The sequence below is a fragment of the Nomascus leucogenys genome, chromosome 18 (genome assembly GCF_006542625.1).
Source record: "Nomascus leucogenys isolate Asia chromosome 18, Asia_NLE_v1, whole genome shotgun sequence".
Classification (NCBI taxonomy): domain Eukaryota; kingdom Metazoa; phylum Chordata; class Mammalia; order Primates; family Hylobatidae; genus Nomascus; species Nomascus leucogenys.
In genome coordinates this window covers 23514332-23526920 of record NC_044398.1, presented here as the reverse complement: position 1 = coordinate 23526920, position 12589 = coordinate 23514332, and the positions used below count along the sequence as shown (strand labels likewise).

General features: G+C 44.7%; 1 protein-coding gene and 1 pseudogene across 3 annotated transcripts in view; both read left to right on the top strand.

Annotated features, from left to right (window-relative positions):
- Positions 1–257: 257 nt before the first annotated feature.
- LOC115831197 lies at positions 258–1540 on the top strand (annotated as a pseudogene).
- Positions 1541–8086: 6546 nt separating this feature from the next.
- The window catches only part of ANXA7 (annexin A7), a 41853-nt gene continuing 37350 nt past the window's right edge, over positions 8087–12589 (top strand). Inside the window, exon 1 of one of the 3 annotated variants that reach the window (XM_003271246.4) lies at positions 8087–9351. The gene's annotated coding sequence lies outside the window, so the exon portion shown is untranslated. The remainder of the gene's footprint in view (positions 9352–12589) is intronic. The other 2 variants (XM_003271247.4, XM_030798211.1) reach the window with 2 other exon arrangements.

Below are 12589 nucleotides of genomic sequence, written 5' to 3'. Positions count from 1 at the left end.
GAGTCTTGCTCTGTCACCAAGGCTGGAGTGCAGTGGCATTATCATAGCTCTTTGCAGCCTCAGACTCCTGGGCTCAAGTGATCCTTCCATCTCATCCTCTCAAGTAGTTGGGACTTACAGTAGTTGAATACATACCACCACGCCCAGCTAACTTTTTTTTTTTCTAGAGACAGGGCCTCCTTGTGTTGCCCAGGCTGGTCTCAAACTCCTGGGCTCAAGCAATCCTCCCACCTCAGCCTGCCAGAGTGTTAGGATTACAGGCGTGAGACACTGTGCCCAGCCAAGGTCATCCTTTTCTCATCATACTCTCAGAATTAGGACATTTCCTAGGTATTCATTCCTACAATCTTGCCATGACTGTCTCTCGCACACATACAGCCCATCACCCTAACACACACATACACATTCTATTGCCCCCTCTAATAGGGATAATTTTAGAATTTCATATATTCATTGAAAACAGTACCTGTCATACTACAGGTACTGTATTTTGGCTTTGGAGAGATTGAAAGGTGAATAAGACATGGTGTTTATTCTTAGGAAAGGAAATAATATTTATGTATTTGGAGATACCTTTATTGCAAGGTATAATATGGAGTAAGAAACACGAGAGAGGCTTCTGGTGCTAAGGAAATAGAGTGAAAAGAGCACTCTTCCTTCTTGCGGCCATCACTGAAGTGGGAGCGGCCAAAATGAAGTTTAATCCCTTTGTGACTTCCGACTGAAGCAAGAATTGCAAAAGGCATTTCAATGCACCTTCCCACATTCGCAGGAAAATTATGTCTTCCCCTCTTTCCAAAGAGCTGAGACAGAAGTACAACGTGCAATCCATGCCCATCCAAAACGATGATGAAGTTCAGGTTGTACGAGGACACTATAAACGTCAGCAAATTGGCAAAGTAGTCCAGGTTTACAGGAAGAAATATATTATCTACAATGAACGGGTGTAGTGGGAAAAAGCTAATGGCACAACTGTCCACATAGGCATTCACCCTAGCAAGGTAGTCATCACTAGGCTAAAACTGGACAAAGACCGCAAAAAGATCCTTGAACAGAAAGCCAAATCTGGCCAAACAGGAAAGGAAAAGCACAAATACAAGGAAGAAACAATTGTGAAGATGCAAGAATAATCTTATATACAAGCTTTGATTAAAACTTGAAACAAAGAAAAAAAATAGAGTGAAAAGAGATCATTTTGCTAAACGATAGTGAAAATATTCTGAGTGAGAATTTTTTGAAACAGAGCACAAGGCACTCAAGATGGAAGGAACAACAGGACCAGTAGTTTGGAGGCAGAAAAGCCTATGGGATATTTGAAGGTACCTTTGGGGATTAGTATAAATTAAGTCTGGAAGGTAGATTGAGATAAGATTATAGGAGTATTGTGGATTTTTGTAGATCTGAGTATGAATCCTGGAGCAGCCATCAAATTTTATATTGCAAGGGAAGCTAAATTTCTCTAAGCCTTAGTTTCTTCATCTGTAAAATGGAGATAATACCAAGTATCCCACATTAATATTGAAGTTAAATGAAAATGTTTGCAAAGTTGGAGGACTCACACATCCCAATTTCTTTTTTTTGTTGTTTGAGACAGAGTCTCGGGCTCAAGTGATCCTCCCACCTCAGCCTCCCTAGTAGCTGGGACCACAAGTGCAAGCCACCATGTCCAGCCAATTTTTGTATTTTTTGTAGAGACAGGGTTTTGCCATGTTGCCCAGGCTGGTCTTGAACTCCTGAGCTCAAGAGATCCACCCTCCTCAGCCTCCCAAAGTGCTGGGATTACAGACGTGAGCCACTGTGCCCGGCCCCCAGTTCCAAAACCTATAATCATTATATACTTACCAGTTCAATATCCCTAATCTGAAAACCTGAAGTGCTCCTGTGAGCGTATCCTTTGAGTGCTATGTTGGCACTCCAAAAGTTTCAGGTTTTGGAACATTTTGCATCTCGGTACTCAAGATGCTTCCAAATACACTTCGGAGCATTTTGAATTTCAAATTTTTGGATTAGGGATGCTCAACCTGTACAAAATAGTAGTAGTCAAGACAATGTGATACTGGCATAGAATAGACATATGGTCAGTGCAATAGAATTGAGAATTATCTTAGTCTGCTTGGGCTGCTGTAACAAAATACTATAAACTGTGTGGCTTGTAAGCATCAAATTTATTTTCCACATTTCTGGAAGCTGGAAAGTCCAAAATCAAGGCACTAGCCGATTTCGTGTCTGGGAAGGGCGTGTTCTTACTGTGGAAGGGGTGACTGAGCTCACTCTTTCCTCTTTTACAAGGACACTAATCCCACTCATGAGGGCTCTGCCCTCATGACCTAATAATTTCCCAAAGATCCCACCTCCTAAAGCCAGAGGTTAGGATTTCAGGATGTGAATTTGTATATGTGTGGTGTATGTATGTGTATGTGTATGTTTTAGGGTGGAGGAGGGTCACAAAACATTCAGACTGTAACAAGAATAGCAGAGCATGGTGGTTCATGCCTGTAATCCCAGCACTTTGGGAGGCCGAGGCAAGCAGATCGTTTGAGCTCAGGAGTTTGAGACCAGTGTGGGAAACATCCCAAAACCCTGTCTCTAAAAAAATACAAAAAAATTTAGCTGGGCGTGGTGACACATACCTGTAGTCCTAGCCACTTGAGGGGCTGAGGTGAGAGGATCGCCTGAGCCCAGGAGGTTGAGGCAGCAGTGAGCCAAGATTGTGCCACTGCACTCCAGCCTGGGTGAAAAGTGAGAACCTGTCTCAAAAAAAAAGAAAAAGAAAAAAACCTTAGCATTTATGGTCAATTGATTTTTGACAAGGGTACATAAACAATTAATTGGGAAAAGAACAGACTTTTCAACAAATAGTGCTGGGACAACTGGATATCCAGGTGCAGAAGAATAAAGTTATACCCCCACCTCACACAATATACAAAGATTAACTCAAAATGGTTCAAATACCTAAAACTAAAACTCTTCAAAGAAAATAAAGGGGAAAATCTTCGTGAACTTATCTGGCAATGTTTTCTTAGATATGACACCAAAAGCACAAGCAACCAAAATAAAAATAAATAAATTAGACTATCAAAATTTAAAATTTTGGGCCAGGTGTGGTGGCTCACACCTGTAATCCCAATTTTAGGAGGCAAAGATGGGAGGACTGCTTAAGCCCAGAAGTTCAAGATGAGCCTAAGCAACATAGACCTATCTCTACAAAAAAAAAATTAGCTGGGCATGGTGGCACATGCCTGTAGTCACACTACTTGGGAGGCTGAGGTGGAAAGATCGCTTGAGCCCAGGAGGCTGCAGTGAGCCATGATTGCACTCCAGCCTGGGTGACAGAGCGAGATCCTGTCTCGAAAAAAAAAAAAAAAAGAATGAGAGAAAATATTAATAAATTATATATCTTGTAAGGGACCTACAACTTAAATGGACAGATAACTCAATTAAAAATGGGCAAAGGATCTGAACAGACATTTCTCCAAAAAAGATGTATAAATGGCCAATACGTACCTGAAAAGATGCCCAACATCATCAATCATTAAGGTATACAAATTAAAATTACAATCAGATACCACTTCATACCCACTACGATGGCTATGATAAAAAAAAAAACAGGTAGTAACAAATGTTGATGAGGATGTGAAGAAATTGTAACCTTCATACACTGCTGGTGGGAATGTAAAATGATGCAGCCAATTTGGAAAACAGTCTGGCAGTTCCTCAGTTAAACATTGAGGGCCAGGTAATGATGACTCACGCCTGTAATCCCAGCACTCTGGGAGGCTGAGCTAGGAGTACTGCTTAAAGCAAGGAGTTTGAGACCAGCTTGGGCAACGAATCAAGACCCTGTCTCTTAAAAAAAAAAAACAAAAAACGTTAAAAATTGACTTACCATTTGACCCAGTAGTTTTGCTCATAGGTTTGTACCCATGAGAAATGAAATCATATGTATATAAATATTCATAGCAGCATGATTCATGACAGCCAAAAGATGAAAACAACCAAAATATCCATCAGCTTATGAATGGATAAGCAAAATATGGTAAATCCTTACAAGGAAATAGTATTTGACCATAAAAGTAATGAAATACTGATTCATGTTACAATATGAAAGCCAGTTACAAAAGACTACATATTGTACAAGTGCATTTATATGAAATGCTCAGAATAGGCAAGTCTGGAGACAAAGTAGATTAGTGGCTGCATGTGGAGGGGGAAGATGGGGGTATTGGGGGTGATGGGTAAAGGGTATGGGATATAACCATTTTAAAATTGATTGTGGTGATAGATGCACAACTCTGAATGTACTAAAAATCATTGAATTGTACACATTATATGGGTGAATTATATTTCAGTAAAGCTGTTACCAAATTTTTCTAATCTTAGAGAATGTAAAAAATAAGGATATTTAAATCCTTAACACAGTACCTAGCAAATAGTATGCCCTTAATAGCTATTATTTGATAAATACCATTTTGAATTTTGCTCAGTAACACAGATTGAACTAGCAGTAGTGTATAAGATGGTTTGGTAATGGAAAATCCAGTTAGGACACTATTGTCATGGTTCAGATGAGATAATGTAGGTGTTAGCTAAGATTATATCAGTAGGTATGGAGAGCAAGAGGTAATTTTTAACTACAAGTAAATAAGTAGTGACATTTTGCAGGTAGAACATGAAAGTAAAATCTGTAGGATTTGTTTGCTGATTGTGATGGATGAAGGGTGATCTATCTGTCAGCCAGAATATAATTAGAAACTACACAGTAACAGGTGGCACAAAAACATCCAATTTAGTAGAATGGTAGTGATAGTGCATAAAAGTCCAAATGCCTAGCTTATTGTCAAATGCTGAGGATTCTAAGATGGCTTTTGCCCTTAATAGGAGACTGACATAAGCAAGGACAATATAATGGAATTATGTTTTCTAAAGTCAGCATATGAAATGAAAAAAATATTTTCAAATCTACCTTTGAAAATCCTTTAGGGTAGCACATGGGTTCTCTCAGTAGGTCTATCAGAGCCAGTTTTTTCCAGTGTTGCAAATAAATCTGTATTTGGCTGATCACCAGATGAAGTAGTTGGCTTGGGTTTTGGGGGCCCTACTGTAGTCAATCAGACAATCAATTATTTATCAAACACTCACTACTAGGCTCTAAAGATATCCCTGTTCTCAAGGAGCTTACGTTCTAGATGGGGACAGAAACAGTAAACACACAGAATTTCAGATGCTTTTAAGTGGTATAAGGAAAATTAAATAATGAGCATAGCTGGTAGTGGTGGTTGTGCTGGTGGCAGCTACTAATGTTCAGGAAGTACCTCTCTGAGGAGATGACATTTTTTGTTTGTTTTTTTTTTTTTTGAGATAGGGTCAGGCTCTGTCACCCAGGCTGGAGTGCAGTAGTGAGATCTTGGCTTACTACAGCCTCTGCCTCTCAGGTTCAAGTGGTTCTCCCCTGTGAGCCTCCTAAGTAGATGGGATTACAAGTGCACACTACTATGCCTGACTAATTTTTGTATTTTTTGTAGAGATGGGGTCTCGCCATGTTGCCCAGGCTGGTCTCCAACTCCTGGGTTTCAGTGATCTGCCTGCCTTGGGCCTCCCAAAGTGCTAGGATTATAGGTGTGAGCCAGCTCACCCAGTGAGGAGACCACATTTGAGATGACACCATGGAGAACATTCCTAGTAGAAGCGATAGCAAGTGCCAAGGTCCTGAGAATCTGGTGCATTTGGTCACAAGCTTGGTATGTTTGGACTGAAGGCCACTGTGTTCAGAGGTTAGTGATTAAGGAAAGTGAAGGCCAGACGCGGTGGCTCACGCCTGTAGTCCCAGCACTTTGGGAGGCCGAGGCAGGTGGATCACGAGGTCAGGAGATCTAGACCATCCTGGCTAACATGGTGAAACCCCGTCTCTACTAAAAATACAAAAAAAATTAGCTGGGTGTGGTGGCAGGCACCTTTAGTCCCAGCTACTCGGGAGGCTAAGCCAGGAGAATGGCGTGAACCTGGGAGGCGAAGCTTGCAGTGAGCTAAGATTGCACCACCGCCACCGCACTCCAGCCTGGGCGACAGAGCAAGTTTCCGTCTCAAAAAAAAAGAAAGTGAAAAGGGATTAGATGAGCGATGTAGGCAGGGACCAGATTATCTAGGGCCTAATAGACCATCATCAGGAGTTTGGATTTTATTTTCTTCTGGTTCCAGTGGGAAGCTATTAAAGAAGTTAATCACGGGAATTACATGACCCAATTTATTCTTTAGAAAGATCACTCTGACTCAGGGTTTCTTAACTTCAGCGCTATTGACTTTTTGGGCTGAATAATTCTTTGTATAGGGACTGTAGGCATTGTAGAATATGTACTTTGTTTAGAATCCTTGGCCTTCACCCACTAGATGCTAGTAACCCCACCACCTCCCCTCAGTTGTGACAACCAAAGATGTCGCCACACATTGTCAGGTGTCCCTGAGGGACAAAATTACTATTCTAATGGAACAAAAAGGATATGTACTTAAATACCAGACTCTGAGCTAGGCGTGGTGGCTCACACCTGTAATCCCAGCACTTTGGGAGGCCGAGGTGGGTGGATCACCTGAGGTCAGGAGTTTGCCTGGCCAACATGGCAAATCCCCGTTTGTATTAAAAATATAAAAATTTAGGCCGGATGCAGTAGCTCACGCCTGTAATCCTAGCACTTTGGGAGGCTGGGGCGGGTGGATCACCAGGTCAGGAGATCCAGACCATCCTGGCTAAGACAGTGAAACCCCGTCTCTACTAAAAATACAAAAAATTAGCCAGGCGTGGTGGTGGACGCCTGTAGTCCCAGCTACTCGGGAGGCTGAGGCAGGAGAATGGTGTGAACCCACGAGGCGGAGCTTGCAGTGAGCCGAGATCGTGCCACTGCATTCCATCCAGCCTGGGCAACAGAGCGAGACTCCGTCTCAAAAAAAAAAAAAAAAAAAAAGCTGGGCGTGGTGGCGGATGCCTGTAATCCCAGCTACTTGGGAGGCTGAGGCAGGAGAATTGCTTGAACCTGGGAGGCAGAGGTTGCGATGAGCTGAGATCGTGCCATTGCACTCCAGCCTGGGCAACAGAATGAGACTCTGTCTCAAAACAACAACAACAAAAAAAAAAAACAGACTCTGATACAGTGGGATGTTCACATTAGAAGCATGATGGCTCTTATTTCACATGAACTCTGGAACATACGATGGCCTTCAGAGATGTTGACCCAGGTATGGTGGCTCATGCCTGTAATACACCCAGCACTTTGGGAGGCTGAGGCAGGTGGATCGCTTGAGGCCAGGAGTTTGAGACCAGCCTGGCCAACCTGGCGAAACCGCATCTGTACTAAAAATACAGAAAAATTAGCTGGGCGTGGTGACATGCCTCCCAGCTACACGGGAGGCTGAGGCATGAGAATTGCTTGAACCCGAGAGGCAGAGGTTGCAGTGAGCCTAGATCGCGCCACAGCACTCCAGCCTGGGTAACAGAGCAAGACTCTGTCTCCAAAAAAATTAAAAAATTAAAATGGTCCAGTTGAGTACAAAAAAGAAGATCAGGAAGAGTTTACTGGAGCAAGAGGGAGATGAGCAACCTTGAAAACAAGTCTAATTAGATGAATAATTGTTAAAAGATGACCAGTGCTTTCTAAGCAGAGGTAGCAGGAGGAAAGGGTCTCCGATCCTGGAACGCCTTTTATGCCAGGAAGAAAGGATGAATTGAAAGGATGAAATGGCAACGCCGGGCGCGGTGGCTCACGCCTGTAATCCCAGCACTTTGGGAGGCCGAGGCGGGCGGATCACGAGGTCAGGAGATCGAGACCATCCTGGCTAACACAGTGAAACCCCGTCTCTACTAAAAATACAAAAAATTAGCCGGGCGAGGTGGCGGGCGCCTGTAGTCCCAGCTACTCGGGAGGCTGAGGCAGGAGAATGGCGTGAACCCCGGGGGGCGGAGCCTGCAGTGAGCCGAGATCGCGCCACTGCACTCCAGCCTGGGCGACAGCGAGACTCTGTCTCAAAAAAAAAAAAAAAGGATGAAATGGCAAATGTCGTATTAGACTATTGGACTATTCCTGCAGCTCAGAAAAGTGGGCTGGAAATAAGAGGTTTGGCAAATACCCCGTTACGGTGGTAATTAAGGCAGAGGGAGGGTTTAGGAACGAGCTCACAAAGGGAACTGTAGAATGAACAGAGTAGGCTTCTCAGGGAAGGCTTAAATCCTGGAAGTCTCTGGGGTAGGTAGGACAGAAAGTCCTGTTATTTTCCAGGTAGACAGACTGTTGGGCGCTGGGGAATTAATGCTGGTCACCTAGAGAGTTGTGCATTTTGTCTACCATTGTTAAATGAGGCAATGACCTGCCTCAAATACTTTTCACCTATTTGGAAGCCATGTATATTTTGCTTGCTCTTCCCATTTAAAATCGTAATCTACTCTATTCCACCCCCATGAGGAAGCTTTGGGTAGAAAAGTGTGTAGAGGAATAACTAAGTTGATGTGCATCAGATGTGCAAACTTTAGTGTGCATCAGAACCACCTGGAGGGCTTGTTCAAACAGGTTGCTGGGCACCACCCCGGGAGTTTGATTCAGTAGGTCTAAGGTGGAGTTCAATAATCTGCATTACTAACACGTTTCCAGGTGATGCTGCTGTTCGGAGGACCACACCCAGAAACTACCTTTTACCACTCTAAAAGGTAGCTGATTGGTTTTAGCTATGTAATATAAATTCCTTAACGAGTTTAAAATACTGATCTGAGCCCTTGTAATTTCCTCAAATGTTTAATACTAATGTGTGTTTAATGCTGTAGCCACGAGGGGAGCCTAGAATCACCTAACAACTCCTCCCTTCGGGAGTGATTTTGATTCGTTCATCTACAGTTCCAACTAAGATTTCCCACAAATATTACTTTCACAGGAGGCTAACAAAAACGCCGTCTTTGTCCCCAGAAAATACCTGGAGGACGGCATTTCAGAGGCGAGGAGGCTGCAGCAGCCTCCCAGTCTCAGCCCTTTTCTGCCGCCCACCACTGAAGGGGCCCCGGATACCCCGAGGACTGCTGCAACTTCCTAGGTGACTTGAGGCAGCCTTAAAAGGGATTGGCGCAGGGTCCTTGCGACAGATAAATGTGATTAAAAATCCGCTGGGCCACGCGAAAGGAGTCTTTTTCCCTCAGGTGGAGCCTAGGGGCAGGACTCAGGGACAGCCCGCTTCCCGCACCGCCCTCTCCGGCTCCAGGGGCGTTCCCGGCTGCAGCCGCGATCCTAACGGGCTCGCGAGACGCCCCGCCCACCCTGGGCCCGCCCCCGGCTCCATCTTGCGGGCGACCGGGTTGGGCTGTGACGCTGCTGCCGCAGTCAGGTGAGGAGCGGCGCCCCCTCCCCTTCCCACCTCGTCCGCCTCAGTGGTCCTGCCCTCGGCCCGGTTTTGGTGCCGCTGTCCCAGAGCTGATGGGGCGCGGCTAGAGGGCTGTGTGGGCCTCCCGGGTGGCGGCGACTCGGTTTGCGCGTCTCGTAGCCGGGCTGCCGGCCGGGGTGTGGGGTGGCGTGGGTGAGGCGGCCGGCCTGGCTTACGGGAAGCCCTTCGGTCCGTTTGGAAATCCCAGGGACCAGTGGCGCCCCGCCCTCGGGCAGGTGGAGGGGCTGAGGCCGGAGCGTGGCCCAGCCGCCTCGCGGGAGGCTGAGTAGGGAAACGCACGGGCAGTGCTGAAAGCCGTCTGGCTGGTAGTGGCTGTGCTTTCCGGTGACACAGCGAATTTAGGGAAACTTGGGAAATTTTTACTGTGCTTAGTGAACCGTAGGACAGAATGCGCCAGGCCAAGGTCGTACACTGGTTCTCGTTTACAGTTCTTGGAAGCTATTCTAGAATAGCATTCCAGATTTGATTTCTGTTCCCCGACCAGCAGCAAATGTGTGTTGAAATTAGCTCATCCTGTGCAAACACTGCGCAAGGAAACCAAGGTGCAGAGGTAGATGGCTGATGTCCACCGTAAAGTGACAGACATGACGCTGTTATCTTCCGACTGCCGTAAACGCCCTAATTTTTGCCAGCTAATGGCCAGCTAATCTGCTAAATGTGTCCGAATTAGATGATAGGACTGTCTTTTAGTCCTCACTGATGGGTGGCTACCTACCTGTCCGTGCAGAGGACTAGCCATGCCTCCACGTTCCTTCTCCAAATCACTGACTGATTTAAATGATCCTACCATACCTAGAAGCCGGTTTTGCAAAATTGTATTAGCTGTTGCGCGTATCTTCAGTCACCCTTCCTGTTTCGTGTATTTTTTTTCCCCGTAAATTTACAACAGCTGCCTCTTGGGTTCCTGGGCTTCATGCCATCAATGAGAAACGGTGAGACCCAGCCCTTTTACTAACTGACTCACTGGGTGGAGATGGTTTGGAAAACCAAAAATGATTTTCTAGTCTTTTAAAAGTGGTTGCTAACAGAGAATGTTAAAAAAAGAAAAAAAAGGCCGGGCGCGGTGGCTTACGCCTGTAATCCTAGAACTTTGAGAGGCCGAGGAGGGAGATTCACAAGGTCAGGAGGAGTTTGAGACCAGCTTGACCAACACAGTGAAACCCCGTCTCTACTTAAAAATACAAAAATTAGCTGGGCGTGGTGGCGCGCACCTGTAATCCCAGCTACTCTGGAGGCTGAGGCAGGAGAGTCGCTTGAACCTGGGAGGCAGAGGTTGCAGTGAGCCGAGATCGCCACTGCACTCCGGCCTGGGCGGCAGAGAGAAACTGTCTCAAAAAAAAAAAAAAAAAAAAAAAAACAAAACTCTAGACTTACTACTCACTTAGGCAAAGTTGAGAAATTTTTTGAGTCACTCTGGGTGTTATTTAGCTTTTTACAAAAACGTTTAAAATCTGCCTCTTGAATAAATGATATATGTACAATTCTAAAAGGGCTAAAAGTACATTGAAAAGTAAGTCTTGGCCGGGCGCAGTGGCTCTCGCCTTTAATCCCAGCACTTTGGGAGGCCTAGGCGGGCGGATCACAAGGTCAGGAGATCGAGACCATCCTGACGAACACGGTGAAACCCCGTGTCTACTAAAAATACAAAAATTAGCCGGGCGTGGTGGCAGGCGTCTGTAGTCCCAGCTACTCAGGAGGTTGAGGCACAAGAATCGCTTGAACCCCAGAGGTGGAGGTTGCAGTGAGCTGAGATCGCGCCACTGCACTCCAGCCTGGCAACAGAGCGAGACTCCATCTCAAAAAAAGAAAAAAGAAAAGTAAATAGTCTTCTCCATTGTGTCCCAGCTCTTCGTCCAGGAAGCAGTCACTGTTTTCTACTTCCTTGAGTGTCCTTTCAGGGATATTCTATAGGTCAAAATCAGTGCATTTTTTACACATATGGCTGCACACTATGCAGTTTTTCACTTTGCCTTTTTTTTTTTTTTTCCATTGATAGGTGTTACAGATGGTTTCATATATGGGTAAAAAAAAAAAAGCTGCCTCATTTTTAATAACCACATAACACCTCCTTGTATGGCTATCCGTAATCTGTTTCACCTGTCCCTCCTTTTTAAAAATTTCAGCAATGGCCCCGCGCAGTGGCTCACGCGTGTAATCCCAGCAGTTTGGGAGGCCAAGATGGGTGGATCACCTGAGGTCAGGAGTTCGAGACTAGCCTGGCCAACGTGATGAAACTCTGTCTCTACTAAAAATACAAAATTTAGCCGGGTGTGGTGGCACATGCTTGTAGTCCCAGCTACTCCGGAGGCTGAGACAGGAGAATCGCTTGAACCTGGGAGGTGGAGGTTACAATGAGTGGAGATCACACCACTGCACTCCAGCCTGGATGATAGAGCAAGACTCCATCTCCAAAAAAAAAAAAAGATAAAATTTCAGCAGCTTTTGGAGTACAAGTGGTTTTTTGTTACATGGATGAATTATATGGTGGTGAATTCTGAGATTTTAGTCACCCAAGTAACGTACATTGTACCTAATGTGTAGTTTTTGATTCCTAGCCCCCTTTCACCCTCCCCTTTCTGAGTCTCTAAAGTCCATTATATCACTTCAAACCTATGTCTTTGCATACTCATAGCTTAGCTTCCACTTATAAAGTGAGAACATACGGCTTTTGGTTTTCCACCCCTGTGTTACTTCACTTAGAAAAATGGCCTCCAGCTTCATCCAAGTTGCTGCAAAAGACATTATTTTGTTCCTTTTAATGGCTGAGTAGTATTCCATGGTTTATATATACCACATTTTCTTTATCCACTCAGTTGATGGGCACTTAGATTGGTTCCACATCTTTGCAGTTGTAAATTGTGCTGCTATAAATATACATGTGCAAAAGTCTTTTTCATATAATGACCTTCTTTCCTTTGGGTAGATACCCAACAGTGGAATTTCTGGATTGAATGGTAGATCTTTTTTTAGCTCTTTAAGGAGTCTCCATACCGTTTTCTGTAGAGGCTGTATAGTAGTGTAATAAGCGGTCTCTTTTCCCCACATCCACACCAACATCTATTGTTTTTTGACTTTTTTTTTTTTTTTTTTTTTGAGATGGAGTCTCGCCCTTGTTGCCAGGCTGGAGTGCAGTGGCGTGATCTTGGCTTACCCCAACCTTCGCCTCCCGGATTCAAGCAAT